This window comes from Peromyscus leucopus, chromosome 9 (assembly GCF_004664715.2).
Source record: "Peromyscus leucopus breed LL Stock chromosome 9, UCI_PerLeu_2.1, whole genome shotgun sequence".
In the NCBI taxonomy this organism is placed as follows: domain Eukaryota; kingdom Metazoa; phylum Chordata; class Mammalia; order Rodentia; family Cricetidae; genus Peromyscus; species Peromyscus leucopus.
The window spans coordinates 78,996,032-79,012,318 of NC_051070.1; positions in this window are offsets into that span (position 1 = coordinate 78,996,032).

Consider the following 16,287-nt stretch of genomic DNA (forward strand, 5'->3'; position numbering starts at 1 on the left):
AAATTGGCATGGTGTGGTGGCTAATCTTTGTCAGCTTGATATACCTGGGAGGAGGGGACACTCACCTGAAAAACTGCCTCTGTCAGATTGGCCTGTGGCCATGTCTGTGAGGTATTTTCTTAATTGCTAACTGGTAGAGGAGGGCCCAGCCCACTGTGGACTGTACCATCTCAGCAGGCGGGCTTGGGCTGTGTGAGAGAGGCAGCAGAGCAAGCCGAAGAGGGCAAGCCCATAAGCAGCAGTGTTCCCCCATGGCTTGAGTTCTAGTATGGCTTTTCTTGATGGTGGATTGTAACCTGTAAGATGAAATGAACCTCCCCACAAGCTGCATTTGGTCATGGCATTTATCAGCGAAATAGAGAAAACAAATCAGAACACATGGTGACCACATGTGGAGTCAGTCACATAGGAAGGGGCCATTCACCTTTCAGCTCATTCCAGACTCTTCAAATTGTCTAGAGAAGTTTTATTTGGAAAAGAACCCTCATGCGGAGAGATCTGTTTTTAGAACTTAACATCAACTGCCTCTAGAATGGATTGCAAAGAAAGGCAACAATATCATCCACCAGGACCGATAATGCTGTTTCAGTTTGTGTAGGGGTGGTGACCTGAATTGTTGGTGTACTAGAATGGTACATAATTATTTAATAATAAAAATGATATAATAATACAAAATATACAACAGTCTATAAAAGTACAATATACACAAAATATTACATATATGTAATATATAATATCAACAGCATTATATATCATATGTCTTTTACATATATAGTAATATAATAATCTTTAGTAATATGCTCTTTGTACAAAAGTAAATACATGTTTTGGGAAATTGAAATCTATATCATAAAAGAAAGCCAGAATAATTGTGTCCTGACATTCGCAGCACACAGGCAGTTTACTGCATGCAGGGGTGGCCCCACATGGTCCTCTCTCATCTCACTCTGCCTGAACCCATAGGGTTAGAAGTAGAGAAAGCTGTTTCCTTAGAGCTGGAGCCTTTCGGCTATCACACCATTTGTCCAGCTAGGATTTGAACTCTTTTTTTTCCCTTTTATTGAAAAAATATTTTTCTCATATATTATATCCTGATTTATTTGATCTGATTTCCCTTCCCTCTACTCCTCCCAGTTCCTCCCCACCTCCCCTCCCATCTAGATCCACCCATTTCTGTCTCTCATTAGGAAATAAACAGGCTTCTGGGGGATAATAATAAAGTTAAATAAGATAAAACAAACAGAAGGAAAAGAACCCAAGAGAAGGCGTTAGAAACAGAGGTCCATTCATTCTCACGTTCAGGAATCCCCTAAAAACACTAAACTGGAAGTTATAATGTATACACAAAGGACCTGTAGGGTAAAAAGAGAGAAGAAAAATATATAAATTATCTTAGGGTTACTATTGCTGTGATGAAACACCATGATCATAGCAACTTGGGAGGGAAAGTGTTATTTGGCTTACACTTCCATATCACTGTTCATCACTGAAGGAAGGCAGGACAGGAACTCAAGCAGGGCAGGAAACTGGAGGCAGGAGCTGATGCAGAGGCCATGGAGGGGAGCTGCTTACTGGCTGGTTTCCCATGGCTTGCTTAGCTTGCTTGCTTATAGAACCCAGGACCACCAACCCAGAGATGGCCCCACTCACAATGGGCTGGGCCCCTTCCCCATCAATCACTAATTAAGAAAATGCCCTGCAGGTTTGCCTGCAGCTTGATCTTTTGGAGGCATTTTCTTTTTTTTTTTTTTTTTTTTTTTTTTTGTTTTTTTTTTTTTTTTTTTTTTTTCGAGACAGGGTTTCTCTGTGTAGCTTTGCGCCTTTCCTGGAGCTCACTTGGTAGCCCAGGCTGGCCTCGAACTCACAGAGATCCGCCTGGCTCTGCCTCCCGAGTGCTGGGATTAAAGGCGTGCGCCACCATCGCCCGGCTGGAGGCATTTTCTTAATTGAGCTTTCCTCCTCTCAACTTTAGCTTGTGTGTCAAGTTGACATAAAACTATTGAGTGCATAAATAAAATAAAAAAGATAAAATTAAAAAACAAAAACAAATACATACACACAGCAAACAAACAAACAAAAATCCCTGACAAAACATAATGGACAAGGAACCACCAAAGATGCTGTTGAGTTTGTTTTCTGCTGGCACCGGGCCCACCCTTAAGAGTAGTTTGCTTCCCCAGCAAGACTCCTTTGGAAGAAACTAAAGTTTCAGTTGCAAGTGGTTATCAATTGGAGATAGCTTCTGGGTTAGGGATGAGGGCGTGTGTCCACTTCTCTCAGCTCTAGGGCCCCATCTGGTACCGACCCGTGCAGGCCCTGTGCATGCTGCCTTAGTCTCTGAGTTCATAGCATCAGTCATGTTGATTTGGAGGGCCTTGTTTTCTTGGTGTCCTCCATCTCCCTGGCTCTTACACCCTTTCTGCTTTCTCCTCCACAGGATTCCCTGAGCCCTGAGCCCTGATGGGAAGGATTTGTTGGAGACATCCATCTCTCAATCTCTGCATATTGTCTGGCTGTGGGTCTCCTTTGTTCCCATCTGCTGCAGGAGGAAGCTTCTCTGATGATGGCTGAGCAAGGTACTGATCTATGAGTATAGCAGAATGTCATTAGGAGTCATTTTATTATTATTACGGGTTTTTTTTTTCTTTGTAGAATAGTAGGGTTCGGTTTTCCCTCAGGTTCCTGGGCTATCTAGTCCGAGGTTCTCTGCCACCCAAGCAGTGCAGGGTGTGGGTTCCATCTTGTAGAGGGGTCTTCAGTCAAGGATGTGAAGTCGTTACTGGGCACTAACTACCTGGGGTGCTCAGCTCTAGATGTGCCAGGAAAGGATGGTCAGATTCTGATGCGCAACACAGTGCAGGGTCGGGGCAGGCATAGCGGGTGAAGATCTAGAAAGACGGTAAGCAACCCATCACTGCCTATCCCCTAGCTGAGACTGGATAAGTGTTATGCAGGGGTTGTGTGTGTATGTGTGTATGTATGAGAGAGAGAGAGAGAGAGAGAGAGAGAGAGAGAGAGAGAGAGAGAGAGAGAGAGAGGAGAGAGAGAGAGACAGAGACAGAGTACAGAGAGATAAAAAGACAGTACAGAGAGAAAGACAGAGTCAGACATGGGATGATGACTCATAGCTATCATAGATTTGATCTACAATTAGTTCCCCATCTCAATCCTTATATATTTTGATACATCTGTGACTTCTTTAATTATCTATACACCATTTTATCTGTAAATAACTCACTTGTTTGGACACAGTCCTAACATTTTTTTTTTTTTTTTTTGGTTTTTTGAGACAGGTTTTTTTTTCTCTGTGTATTTGGAGCCTGTCCTGGATCTCCCTCTGTAGATCAGGCTAGTCTCGAACTCACAGAGATTGCCTGGCTCTGCATCGTGAGTGCTGGGATTAAAGGCATGTACCATCACTGCCTGGCCTGCCCTAACATATTTAAGGAAAACTTAAAATGCATACTGTATAACAAGAGTCTTAAAAGGTCTCATAATAATAATAATAATAATAAAAAAACCCAGAGCTCGATATCAGGGTGAAAGCTGAAAGATCAGAGAAGCAGAACAGCCACTAACTCTTACCTCTATGAAATCCTCAGAGAGTGAGTTCTTGTTTCCTATATACCTTTCTTTGCCCTGCCATATTACTTTCTGGGATTAAAGGCACGTGTCACCACTGTTTTTCTCATGTAGTCCAGTCTGCCCTTGAACTCACAGAGATCCAGATGAATCTCTGCCTCTCAAGTGACAGAATTAAAGGTGTGTGCCACCAGTGCCTGACCTCTATGTCTAATTTAGTGGCTGGCTCTATCCTCCGATCCTCAGGCAAGCTTTATTGGGGTACACAATATATCACCACACCATACCATAAAAGAAGGCCCAAATAGTTGTGCCATAGATGGAGAGTGGCCCTGATGCCCGTAATCCCCAAGGACAAGCTGGAGCAGTACAGCCAGGGCAAGGCAGTTTTAGCTGCTGTGGACACGGGAAGGTGTAGCATGAATCTTCAAAGTTCTTGCCGGATCCTCAGCTGGTCTTGTCTCCTCAGACTGGAGGCCTCTGAGTCCTCATCCGGAATGGGTCTCAGCTGAATTACTGCTCCAAAGCCTGAATGCTTAACCAGCCACATGCTTAACCAGCCAAATTCTTAACCAGGCCAAAATCTTCTAGTTTCTGGTTCTCACACCTTATATATCTTTCTGCTTTCTACCACCACTCCCTGGGATTAAAGGCTGGCTTTCTGGGATTAAAGGCGTGTCACCATGCTTGGCTATTTCCAGTGTGGCCTTGAACTCACAGAGATCCAGAGGGATTTCTATCTCTGGAATGCTAGGATTAAAGGTGTGAGTGCCACCATTTTCTAGCCTTTGTATCTAGTGGCTGTCTGTTCTCTGACCCCAGATAAATTTATTAAGGTACACAATATTTTGGGGAACACAATACCACCACAGGAAGGTCCATTGCTGAGAAAGGATCTTCCAAATGATGCTTCCTGAGACCATCAGAAAGGTTGGGAATGAACTGAGTGGTGAGCACCCTCTCCTCATGTGACTCATTAGCTGCTGGCTGGTCACCATACCCATTCACCAGTGGACCACTTGTGCCTTGAGTGTGTCCTTCACTCTGTAGGCCCTTACCCCATCCAGCTGTAAAATAAGACTTTTGATTGGATAGCCAGTTGCCAGCTTTAGCAGCTCTAACTTTTTTTTAAAAACTTGACTCAGGGAATCTCCCCTTCCCGATGAAGGCTTGAACCTTCATCTGCTGTCATGGGTGAGTTAGTGCTTGGTGCTGCATTCTGCTTGCCTCTCCCACCCAAAGCACCTGCCTGCCTGGCAGGAAAAGCCTGCTTCCCGGTCGAGCATCTGCCTTCAAACCTTCTCAAGTCTCTGTTCACCCCCACTTTCCTCGCTTCAGTCTGGCCCCCTCGAGAGCCTCACGGAGGATAACTGTCAGTTTGAAAAATGGGATTCCATGAAAGGATTACCATCTGCCTCCTTACTCGGGCTGTGAGATGGGGTCTAGTCTTATTTGATCTGGTTTTGGGCCACTTTCTAAGGCACGAGGAAAGGAGTAGGATCCATTTATCACCGAGAGTGAGAGGACCGGAAAGCTGGCTTCATCTGGGGCTTTGTGTATAACTTGGCAATGTGTTCCAAAATGTTCCCCCAGGCAGGTGGGCAGCAGGGGAGATGTCTGCGTTAAACACATCAGCTGCGCCAGGGTCCAGCAACACCTGGCTGGAAACAAGTTCATGTTGTGAAAAGGAGGCCGGAGGTGCAAAAGGTAAATTAGTAGGTGATTATGTGCTGTGCACAAGAACCATTGCTGTAAGGCATCCTTTAAGCAGGCATCTCCGGCCTCCCACTCCCACCCAGCAGGTGTGGTAAGGACTTGATAAGAGGACCAGGTTCCCACCACATGTGTTTCTAGGATGAGATTCCTCTTAGATTAAACTGAAACTTGCTTTCTGCCCATAGAGCTTGGTCCCTTTCTAGTTTTGAGAAATTATTTTTAGTTTTTGTGTATCTGTGTTTTTGCCTGCATGTGTGTATGTGTACCACATCTGTGCCTGTGGAGGCCAGGAGAGGGCACCAGATACTCTGGAATTGGAATCCTGAGTTGTGAACCACCATGCAGGTGCTGGGAACCAAATCTAGGTCCCCTGAAAGAGCAGCAAGTGCTTTTAACCATGGAGCTATCTCTCCACCTCCCTCCCTTCCTCTCCCCTCCCCTTCCCTTCCTGCTCTTTTATAGAAATGAAAGCATGCAATATGGGCCCTCTGTGTCTTGTTTCTTTCACTTAGCATAACGTTTTTGAGGTTCACCCCCTCATTAGCATTCCATTCTCTTGTATGGCTGAAGAATCACATTCCATTGCATGATATGTCAAAGATTTTAATCTGTTCATTGGTTCATTGACATTGCAATTGCCTCCTGTTTGGGGAATAATACTATTATTTGTATTTGTGCTCACATCTCTGTGGGTGAAAAATCTGTGTTTTCATTTCTTTGAGATATGTACCTAGGACTGGAATTGTTAGTCATTGAGTAATTCTGTATTTAATTTAAAAAAAAAAAAACAACCTCTCAAAACTTTAGGAAACCACTTTTCACAGCAGTTGACCCACCATTCCAGCAGAATGCCACTGAGGGTTTCAGTTTCTCCCCATCCTTGCGACGCCCCCTCATCCATCTTGTTGCCTACCCATCCCACTGTCTGGGAAGTGAGGTGGTCTTGTGGATTTGATGTGCATTTCCCCAGTATGCAACTGGGTCCTCTCCCCCAACTCACCTAGTCCTCAGTCTCTGCTTTATCCACATATCAAAGTAACCCTAATCTGGGGGAAAGAAGTTGCTCATTGTTCCCTCCTGACCAAAGGGAGAGACTGTAGATAAGTTTCTAAACAGTCTTATTAAATAAGAAACACAGAGCCAAATACAGAGAAAGTAGCCAAAGAGATCAGAGCAATAGCCACGACTAGCTTTAGCTTACCATCAGCAGTAGCTTCCCCAGGGAGAGCTTCTTCCTGTCTGACTTGTCTTTTTAATTGCCTTTCTGTTCTGCCTTCTCATTGGCTGTAAACCCAACCACATGACTTTCTCGTCACTGCCTGTCTATACAGACCTCCAGGTCTCTATGGTTGGTACTAGGATTAAAGGCCACCGCCGGACTTCTGCTTAATGGCTATTTGATCTCTGATCTCCGGGCAACTTTATTTATTAACATACAAATAAAATATCACATTTCATCACAAATAAAATATCATAACAAGAGACGCTTACTCAGGTTCACAGTATGATCACTACGTTTAATGTAAGGGAGCAGGAGAATGTGTCTAGATGGTACAAAACACGGTGGCCCAAACAGACTTACAAAGGCAGAGAAGATGGCATAGAAATTCGGACCCAGCTCATTTAAGATACAACAGTGAAAAAAGAAACAAACCAACAACAACAACAAAACAGTGTTCCAGTATCCCTACCCTTGCCTAAACTCTCCAGTGGTTTGAATCGTACCAGATCCCATATGTGCTAGGATTTTCCTATGTGTATCTACTTATGGTAAAGTTTACTTTGTAAATCAGACATAATAAGAAATTGACAACAATATCTAATAACAGGAATAGTTATGATACCAGGAAACCATGTCATGTGAACACAGTCCCTCACCTCTCTCAGATTATCTTCATATATAGTACTTGCCCTGTTCCCCATCTTGGGAGAACATAGGATGAGACGAAGCTTATGTGATGTGATGGAGGGAGGTGAACGATGTGTGCACTCTGACACGGCATTAGGCTACTATAGAGGGGTCACTGGAACAGAAATACTGCAATGCCAGGACAGCTGATCTGAAGACTGAGCTCCTAATTGGGCGAGCAGTACATAGAGCAAGAACAAGTGAAGGGATCACGCAGGTCCTGGGCAGGATACAGCCAGATGGTAGGCGATCCCATCACACCACTCAGAACAACACACGACTTAAAGTCTGTGAATTATTGATTTCTGGAATTTTCTATTCGTTATTTTCAGACTGAAGTTGACTACTGGTGGTCATGGGAAGCATGGGAACCATGGGAAGCAACATCTCAGGTAAGGAGGACTCCTACAGTATCTAATAGATGATGCAGAAGCATCACATCATGATGTTGACTTCCTCCTTCCATCCCTTCCTGATGTGCAGCCAGCTCTGGTTGGCTTGGGTGTGGTTCCTCATCATGGTTAGGGCAAAATCAGCACTGAGTCTATGGCTATCCTGGGTAATTGTACTTCACAGAACAATTGTATTTCATTATTTTACAGGCAAAATGTCAATTTTAGTTCTAGAGGGCAAGTAACATTTTTTTTTTAAATCTTTGAGTCCTTGGTGCTTGGATTATAGATAAATGTTTGTTGGAGGTCCCCATGCATGCATGCATTCATCTACTTATGCATCTGTAAACACATCATCCGTAAACCCTACCACCCATACATCTAATCTATCCATCTCTCTATTCATCTATCCAGACAAGTATTTAGCCATCCATCCATCCATCCATCCATCCATCCATCCATCCATCCATCCATCCACACACACATATATCCATGCAAGTATTTTACCATTCTTCCATTATCATGTGTCTTGTTTGGAAAGCTGGAATGTGAGGCCAGGTACAAGGCCTTAGCATTCATGTGCTTGACCACTACTATGCCATGGCTGTCTATGTGAATTTTGCATGAGCTGACTTTTTATGCTCCAGGCTGGCAGGCACAGAATTTATTCATAAGGTCCATTGTGCTTGGTGTGAGCCTAGGATATCTGATTTGGTCACAAGCTAGCCAGACTACCAGAGTAAAGACAAGAAATACTTTGGAGACCACTAGGTTGTTTTCATCCTGTGTGGCCCATACTTTATTCCCTTGAACCTAGATCTCTCCTTCAGCCTTCTTGTTACTCTCCTCCTAAGAGACTTTGTATCCATACCCATTGCTGCAGTATTGGACATCTGTGTGGCCTAAAGGGCTTCTGGTAGTGAGGCACCAGGACCCCGGGGGAGGTGAAATATGGTGCAATAGCTTAGAAGTCATTAGTCTTGTAAGAGTTCGGTGGTGGTGCACACCTTTAATCCTAGCACTTGGGAGGCAGAGCCAGGTGGATCTCAGTGGGTTCGAGGCCAGCCTGGTCTACAGAGCGAGATCCAGGACAGGCACCAAAACTACACAGAAAAACCATGTTGTCTCGAAAAACCAAAAACAAAAAAAAAAAAAAAAAAAAAACAAACAAACAAAAAAAAAAAAAAAAAAAGAGTTCCTATGTTGGGAGCATGGTCCTTGATGTCAATTTGTTGAGAGGTGGTGGGCCCTTTAAGAAGTAAGGCTGAAAGCTGGGCAGTTATGGCACATGCCTCCTCTGGGAGGCAGAGGAAGGTGCATTTTTGTAAGTTCAAGATGGCCAGCCTGGTCAACAGAGTGACTTCCAGGCTGTTACACAGAGAAAACCTTGTCTTGAAAAATTAAAAAACTAAAACAACAACAACAACAGCAACAAAACAAGCAAACAAAAAAGACACAAAATAAGAAGTAAGGCCTAGAGGGAACTCACTGATGCCCTACCCCCCATTCCCTGTCCTGAAGGAAATATATTTGAAATGACTTGATTCATTCTCCAATGGGCCACTGCCACTGAGATGACATCCACTGTGAGGGTTTCATGGTGCTACGCCCTTGAATCCTCAGAACTGTAAGCTAAATTAGCTTTTTTTCTTTTTAAATAAAGTACCCATCCCAGGTATATTGCAATAGAAGCAGAAAATTTACCATTATGTAAGCCTTTAGTATAAGCTCCTAGACCACTAAAGCTTTCAACTAAGCTGCAAAGAGAAGGAATTTGTCTAACTTATCACCTCAGCTAGGGAGGCATGTGCAGTGGATCTCCAGGATGTATTCGCTGAGTGAAAAGTAGATCCTATCTAGTCTCTTCATTTACCAAAAGAGGCTAAGTTTTTGATTTTTAATTATGTGTATGTTTGTGTGATGGTTTGAACAAAAATGGCTGTTGTAGGTCCATAGCGAGTGGGTCTATTAGGAGATGTGGCCTTGTTGGAGTAGGTGTGACCTTGTTGGAGGAACTGTATCAATAGGGGTGGGCTTCGAGGTTTCAGAAGCTCAAGCCAGGCCCAGTGGCTTACTGTGTCTTCCTGCTGGCTGTGGATCCAGATGTAGAACCAACACCATGTCTGCCTGCTTGTGGCCATGCTTCCCACTATGACAAAAATGGACTAAACCTCTGAAACTGTAAGCCAGCCTCAATTAAACATTTTCCTTTATAAGAGTTGTGGTGGTCATGATGTCTCTTCACAGCAATAAAACCCTAACTAATACAGTTTGTGTGTCTGTTCGTGGGTGTATGCCCATGGAAGTGCAGGTGCTGGTGGATACCAGAAGAGGGTTTTTCATTCCCTGGTGCTGGAGTTCCAGGTACTTGTATGGGTGTTAGGGCCTGAACTCAAGTCTGCAAGAATACTACACACTCTTAGCCACAAAGTCATCTTTCCAGTCCCCAGTCCTCAAATTTTACAGCAAGGGACCAATAAGGCTCAACAAAGGGAAATAACTTGGTCTAAGCTGTAGTAGGAAGGCTTCTCTGGTCCCGCCAGACCCCCACAGTCCCGTAATCTGCTTATAAAATAATCACTCAGAAGCTTATATTAATTATAACTGCTTGGCCATTAGCTCAGGTTTATTACTGACTAGCTCTTACACTTAAATCAACCCATAATTCTTATCTATGTTTAGCCACATGGCTTGGTACCTTTTGTCAATTCTGCCTTGTCATCTTGCTTCCTCTGAGTCTGGCCAGCGACTCCCGACTCTGCTCTTCCTCTTCCCAGCATTCCTTTAGTCTGCTTGCTCTGCCTATACTTCCTGCCTGGCTCCTGGTCAATCAGTGTTTTATTAAAACAGTATACAAAAGCATTGTCCCACAGCACTAAGCTATTATTTGTGGCTAACAAATATGATAACCAGACTAGGCCTCTGCTGTGAACTTTAGAGGAGGATTTTTTCTGTGGCACCAGGTGGCAGGCGTCCATGGGATGCCTCTCCTGGGGTGGAGAGCCATGCACCAAATCCCTGCCCTCCCCTGGCTCTGAGCTCCAGGCACATCTGCTAATTATTAACCCAAAGCAGATAGCCGAGAAGCAGGGAGGAGCCCACTAACCTTTACAGTGTGAAATGCTTTCTTGGGAGGAGAGGAAGCCCGGAAGGGGATGGCGACAATAATAGTAAGGCTTATGATTTATTGAAGACCATCAACTAGCCAGACACTGCCAGCCAACCTCTTTACATTTGCTAGTTGTGATCATTCAGCTCTCTTAAGATATATTAGTCACCGTGGCCAGATGGTTCTGGATGCTGCTTTAATCAACCAAAGCAATATTAGGTAAATTAAATAACAAAGAAACAAACAAAAGCTTTCTATACACAAACAAAGCTGTGGGATGGGCCAGACACCTTAGACTGTAATATTTGTCCTCAACTTTTCTACCTGGGACAAAAATTTGCAGCACAGCCAGGATGGCTCACTATTCACTGGAAACGTGTACTCTCTTTTATGATGCATGGAATCATCCTGGGAGAGGCTGCCAGTTGGGAACTGCGTTAGAGGGGGTGTGGCCACGTGACTACATCCTAGCCAAGGGCCTGTGAGCAGAGATAATAAACACCGCTGCCAGTCCTGGCCCATTGGGACTTCCCATCACCTCTTCTCCATGGTGCCCAGGGAACAGCTGTGTGAGCTTGATCTCTGATGTAGGGAGGAGAACTTTCTTGTTTCAGAATCTTCATTCAACCTCCTGCACTTGAGTCTTACACATTTTTAGGCCCTTTTATTTAGTAGCTAAAACATAGCCTATTTGAATTTATATTCTGTATATTTCTTGTTTTTATGTGTATATATATATGTGTGTGTCCTTGCATGGGTTTATGTACACCATGAGAATGCCCACAGAAGCCAGAAGAGAGCATCAGATCCCCTAAAACTGGAGTTACAGGCAGGTGTGAGCAGCTAGGTAGTTTATCATGTCCAGAAACATAAATGCTATAAAAAAGAAAAGTCAAGAAAATGTCTATCTGTGGGTGCTGGCAACTGAAACAGGGTCTTCTGCAAGAGCAGTAAGCCATGCTAACTACTCTTACCCACTGAGCCTTCTCTCCAGTTCCACTGAACTTATATTCTAGATATATTTAGTATTTGTTTTAGATACTTCCTATAATATTACTTTTACCTGTAAGCTAAATTTTTAAAACATGATAAATATTTCGGTGACTTGTGTTTTTTATGTTGTATTTTGAGAGAACCACTATCTGAAGATTATTTTGAAAAAGCATTATGTGGAACTTTTTTTTTTTCATGGTGCATCCCCAGCCTCTCCCTCTAGATAGTGTGTGTGTGTGTGTGTGTGTGTGTGTGTGTGTGTGTGTGTGTGTGTGTGTGTACATGCTACATGTGTGTGGGTACTCATCAAGGCCAGAAGAAGGCATCAGATCCCTTGGAGCCAGAGTGATAGGTGGTTCTAAGCCACCAGACTTAGGTACTGGGAACCAAGTTTAGGTCTTCTGCAAGAGTTGGAACCACTCTTTTTTTTTTTTTTTTTTTTGGTTTTTCGAGACAGGGTTTCTCTGTGTAGCTTTGCGCCTTTCCTGGATCTCGCTTTGGAGACCAGGCTGGCCTCGAACTCACAGAGATCCGCCTGCCTCTGCCTCCCGAGTGCTGGGATTAAAGGCGTGCGCCACCACCGCCCGGCAACTCTTAATTACCTAGCAATTTTCCAGCCCCAAGAACTTAAAAAATATGGTTTGCATTTAAAAATTTTAATCCATCTGGAATTTATCTTGATGTAACTTGTAAAGTGGGCTTTCAACTTAGTCCCTCTTACCACTCACTATTCCAATTGCACTTACTGCATGACCTTAAAAAAGTTACTGGTTTGAGAAACACCTTTATTAGCAGATAAATTTCATGTATCTAGGCTTACCTCTGAGTTCTCTTCAGCTCCATGACTGGTGGTCTGTCATGCACCAAACTGCTTTAGTTATTGTAGGTTTAGGACAAATACATTAGAAAATTGGGAAGGATCCTGCTCTTCTTTTTCTCCATAACCTTCCAAGCTATTTTCATATATTTGGTCCCCCCCCCTCCCCCCGGATAAACTACAGAATAAATTTGTTCAGTCAAAAGAAATTGTACTGATACTTTGGTCAGAATTTCTTTCACTGAGAACTTAAAATTTCTACAACACTGAGACTTTGTATCTGGAAGTATGTATCTTTTAACTTATTTAAGCATTATTTAAATTTCTAAGCAGAGGCTTAACATTGTTTTCTTTTTAGAGAGATCTTCCTCTGTACTTGTAAATTTATTCTGAGATTTTTTTTTTTAAATCCTTTTTATTCTTACTACAAATGACGTCCTCCCCCATGTTCTCTTAATCCTCTGTGGTTCGGATAAGAAGCTATTCAAATGAGTTTTTCTTTTGCTCCTAAAGGTTTTTGGTCATATAATCAAATCATTTGCAAATCAGACTAAATTTGCTTCCTCTCTTTTAATACACTTACCTCTCATTTTTCCTTGTCTAATTGCATTGGCTTGTGCTTCCAGAACTGTGTTGGCAGTGATGCTGGTTGCTATCAAGCTCTTTCAGTGAAGGAGGGAAGTGTGCTACAGGAGGCCTCTGTGGAAAGGCAGTGACCCTAGCCAGAAAGGTCTTCCCTGGGAGCTGGAGAGATGGCTCAACAGTTAAGAGCACTTGTAGAGGACCTGGGTTGGGTTGCCGGAACCCACAAGACGGACCTGTAACTCTATCACCTCTAACTCTAGTTCCAGGGGATCTGATGCCCTCTTCTGGCCTCCATAGGCATTGCATGTATGTGATGTATGGCTAGCCATTCTGGTACATACCCATAAAATAAACACACAAATTAATCTTTTTAAAGAATTTAGTGATATATATGTATATATGTATATATATGTATATATATATATATATAAAATTTTGCCTGCATGTATGTATGAGCACCATGTATGTACAGTGCCAGCAGAAGCCAAGTTATCAGACACCCCAGAACTGATTTGCATATAGTTGTGAACCACCATGTAAGTGCCAGGATTGAACCTGCGCCCTCCTGAAGAGCAGCCAGTGCTCTTAACCACTGAGCCATCTCTCCAGCAAACAAATATTTCTTTTAAAAAGGTTTTCCCTGCACACTTACCCTGTCTTCCATATAGTTTGTGACCCTCACCTGCAGGTGTCCACCTGTATCCTTAAGTGCTACATCCAAGAAAGAGTCCAACTGACTGCAGGTTAGAATAGACATTTTCTTGACTTTTCTTTTTTATAGCATTTATGTTTCTGGGCATGCTAAACTACCTATACATGACTTCAAGCCTACAGATTCTGTGCATATACACTACACCTTGTTATAGGGAACTTCAACATTCAAGGTTCAATAGCCACTTCCCTGATGAGGATGCTGTGAGCTCTTCCAAGGCAGAGCCCTGCCTCTCCCCCTACTGTTTCTCTCAGCCAATGCTTGGCCTGTCACAATGAACAGACATCCACTCACTGTCAGGTCAGTGAAAGGACACGCTCACAGAGCTCCTCAGACTACCTCATTTGGAAGGCGCTCTTCGCAATACCTGCCCATCATCTTTCACAGGACTTCCTGTTAAAAAAATCCCCCTGTCGGCTCAGGAGCCTCACCCTCTCATCCAAACTCCCATGTGTGTGTGTTTCCCTATGGTCACTCTGCACATATGGAAGAGGAGACCCAAAGAGGTTAAGAGACTGGCTCAGCTCATGAGCGGTATAGGTGGCTTGCATCACCGGCTTCTGGTTCTTTCCACTGGGCTGGGCTGCTTCTTAATTGACTGTTCCTTAGAGAGCAGCAGCTGTGAAGATTTTCTCCTTTGATAACGAACCATGACTTTCTTCAGAGCTGCTGGCTGAGGGGCAAAAGGGAGTGAACGAGAGATGCCTTGCCTCCACAAGGTGCTCTTGATTTAGTCCTTGCCCACAAAGGGTAGATTTGCATCAAAGCTGGCAAGATAAGGAGGGCTTTGGGTGACAAGGTGGTGGTGTGACCAAGACAGAACGTTCAGCTAGCAGCCTGGACTTGCCTTGATGTATTACCCACACTGCAGGCCTCTACTGATGGTGCTGTGGCCGCTGCAAACAGTGATATGGATTTGGTGACATTGTAGAGAGTGACTCAGACCTGGCACACTGCTCACTGGGTACCTGGTGGCCCTCCCTGCACACGAGGCACTGTTCTAAACACATTGGGATGTTCCAGTTTGTCTCTCCAGGGATCCGTGTTCTCAGCAGAGAAATAACAGCACCTTCTGTGTACCTGCCTCACCACTACCACCACCACCACCACCACCACCACCACCACCACCACCACCACCACTTCAGTCACTGTCTAGATATGTCATGAATTAGCTCTGAGGACCTCTTTAGAAATGGAGCCTCAGAGATGCATGGGATTACAAGGTCTCTCCTACTTACCAATATCAGGATCTGGGGTTCCAACCTAGGGACTCTGATGCTCATGCTCCCCATGGTATTCATGGTTAAATACAACAGAGAGCAAGTCCAGGGTGACATCCTAGATTCCAACAGGACAAAATGAGGGGTGCTATCTCCCAGGATAACTGAAAAAGTTATTAGGAAAGGCACCAGGGAGGCAGCTGGCTCACCAAGGAAAGGGTAAACAGTTCTGTCAGGCCGTAAGGAGAGTTGAGAGGGATTAGCCCAGGCTTTGCATTAAGGCTAGCTTCTGAGTCAGCAACACCGAAGGCCATGCTCCCTGAAGGGTGACCTTGGCAAATGATGATGCCAATGAAATTGAGCCTACGTGTCCCCGGCCACTCAGGAACAGGCTGGATTCTGGTCTCACAGAGCTTTTCACTAACCAGTGTTTACCCTCTACTCTTATTCCACAGTCTTCTTCTTCCCTTAGGCCCCTGTCAAGCTTTCCGCCCCCCCCCCTTGTGTGCCCTTGGGAGTATATGTGTGTGTCCTTAAACGCTCCTAGAGCCTGCCAAGCTGTCTGTGAAGAAGAGATCATTAATGTGGGCACCCAGCAGGAGGGTCCCCCAGCATCCCTGGAAACCTGCAGGTTCAGGAAGATATGGAGAGGGACTTGCTGATGGTTTCGAGTTTTCTTGATCCTGGTATAAGACTTTACCACATCACTAATTTCCTCTCAGGAGAGCTAATGGAACGACCACCCTGAACCACAGTCCTTTCATGCTTTAAAGTCACTGTCACACTGGAAAATCTTCCAGGGCCCCGACTTTCCGAAGGGCTGGCTGCCTCCCGTTCCCATCTCCATCAATAGCTCCTTAACACGCAATCCAATATCCCGGCGAATGTCTCTGTGAAACTGAACCTGATGTCCCCTGGCTGGACCTAATCCCTGTCAATCTCTTGCTCAGAGCTGACCCAGCACTGACCCCCTGTGGCTAGATCTGAAAATGACTTGGCTGGAAAGTAGCAGTTCATACCAACCAAGGGATGAAAAGGTCTAAATGTGAAACTGCTGCCCTGAAGAATCTGGATCCTTTTAAACTAGGTGATAAGTGAGCAGCAAATATGCACCCCCCCCCCCGGAAAAGGTGGAAAAACAGTCAGGGATCATCATGACAGGAGAGGGTCCTGCCAAACTGCAAGGTGAAGCTGCAAATTATAGAAGAAAAGTGTGGGCGTCAGCTTCCCTTAAGTTCCTGAGGTCAAGGGT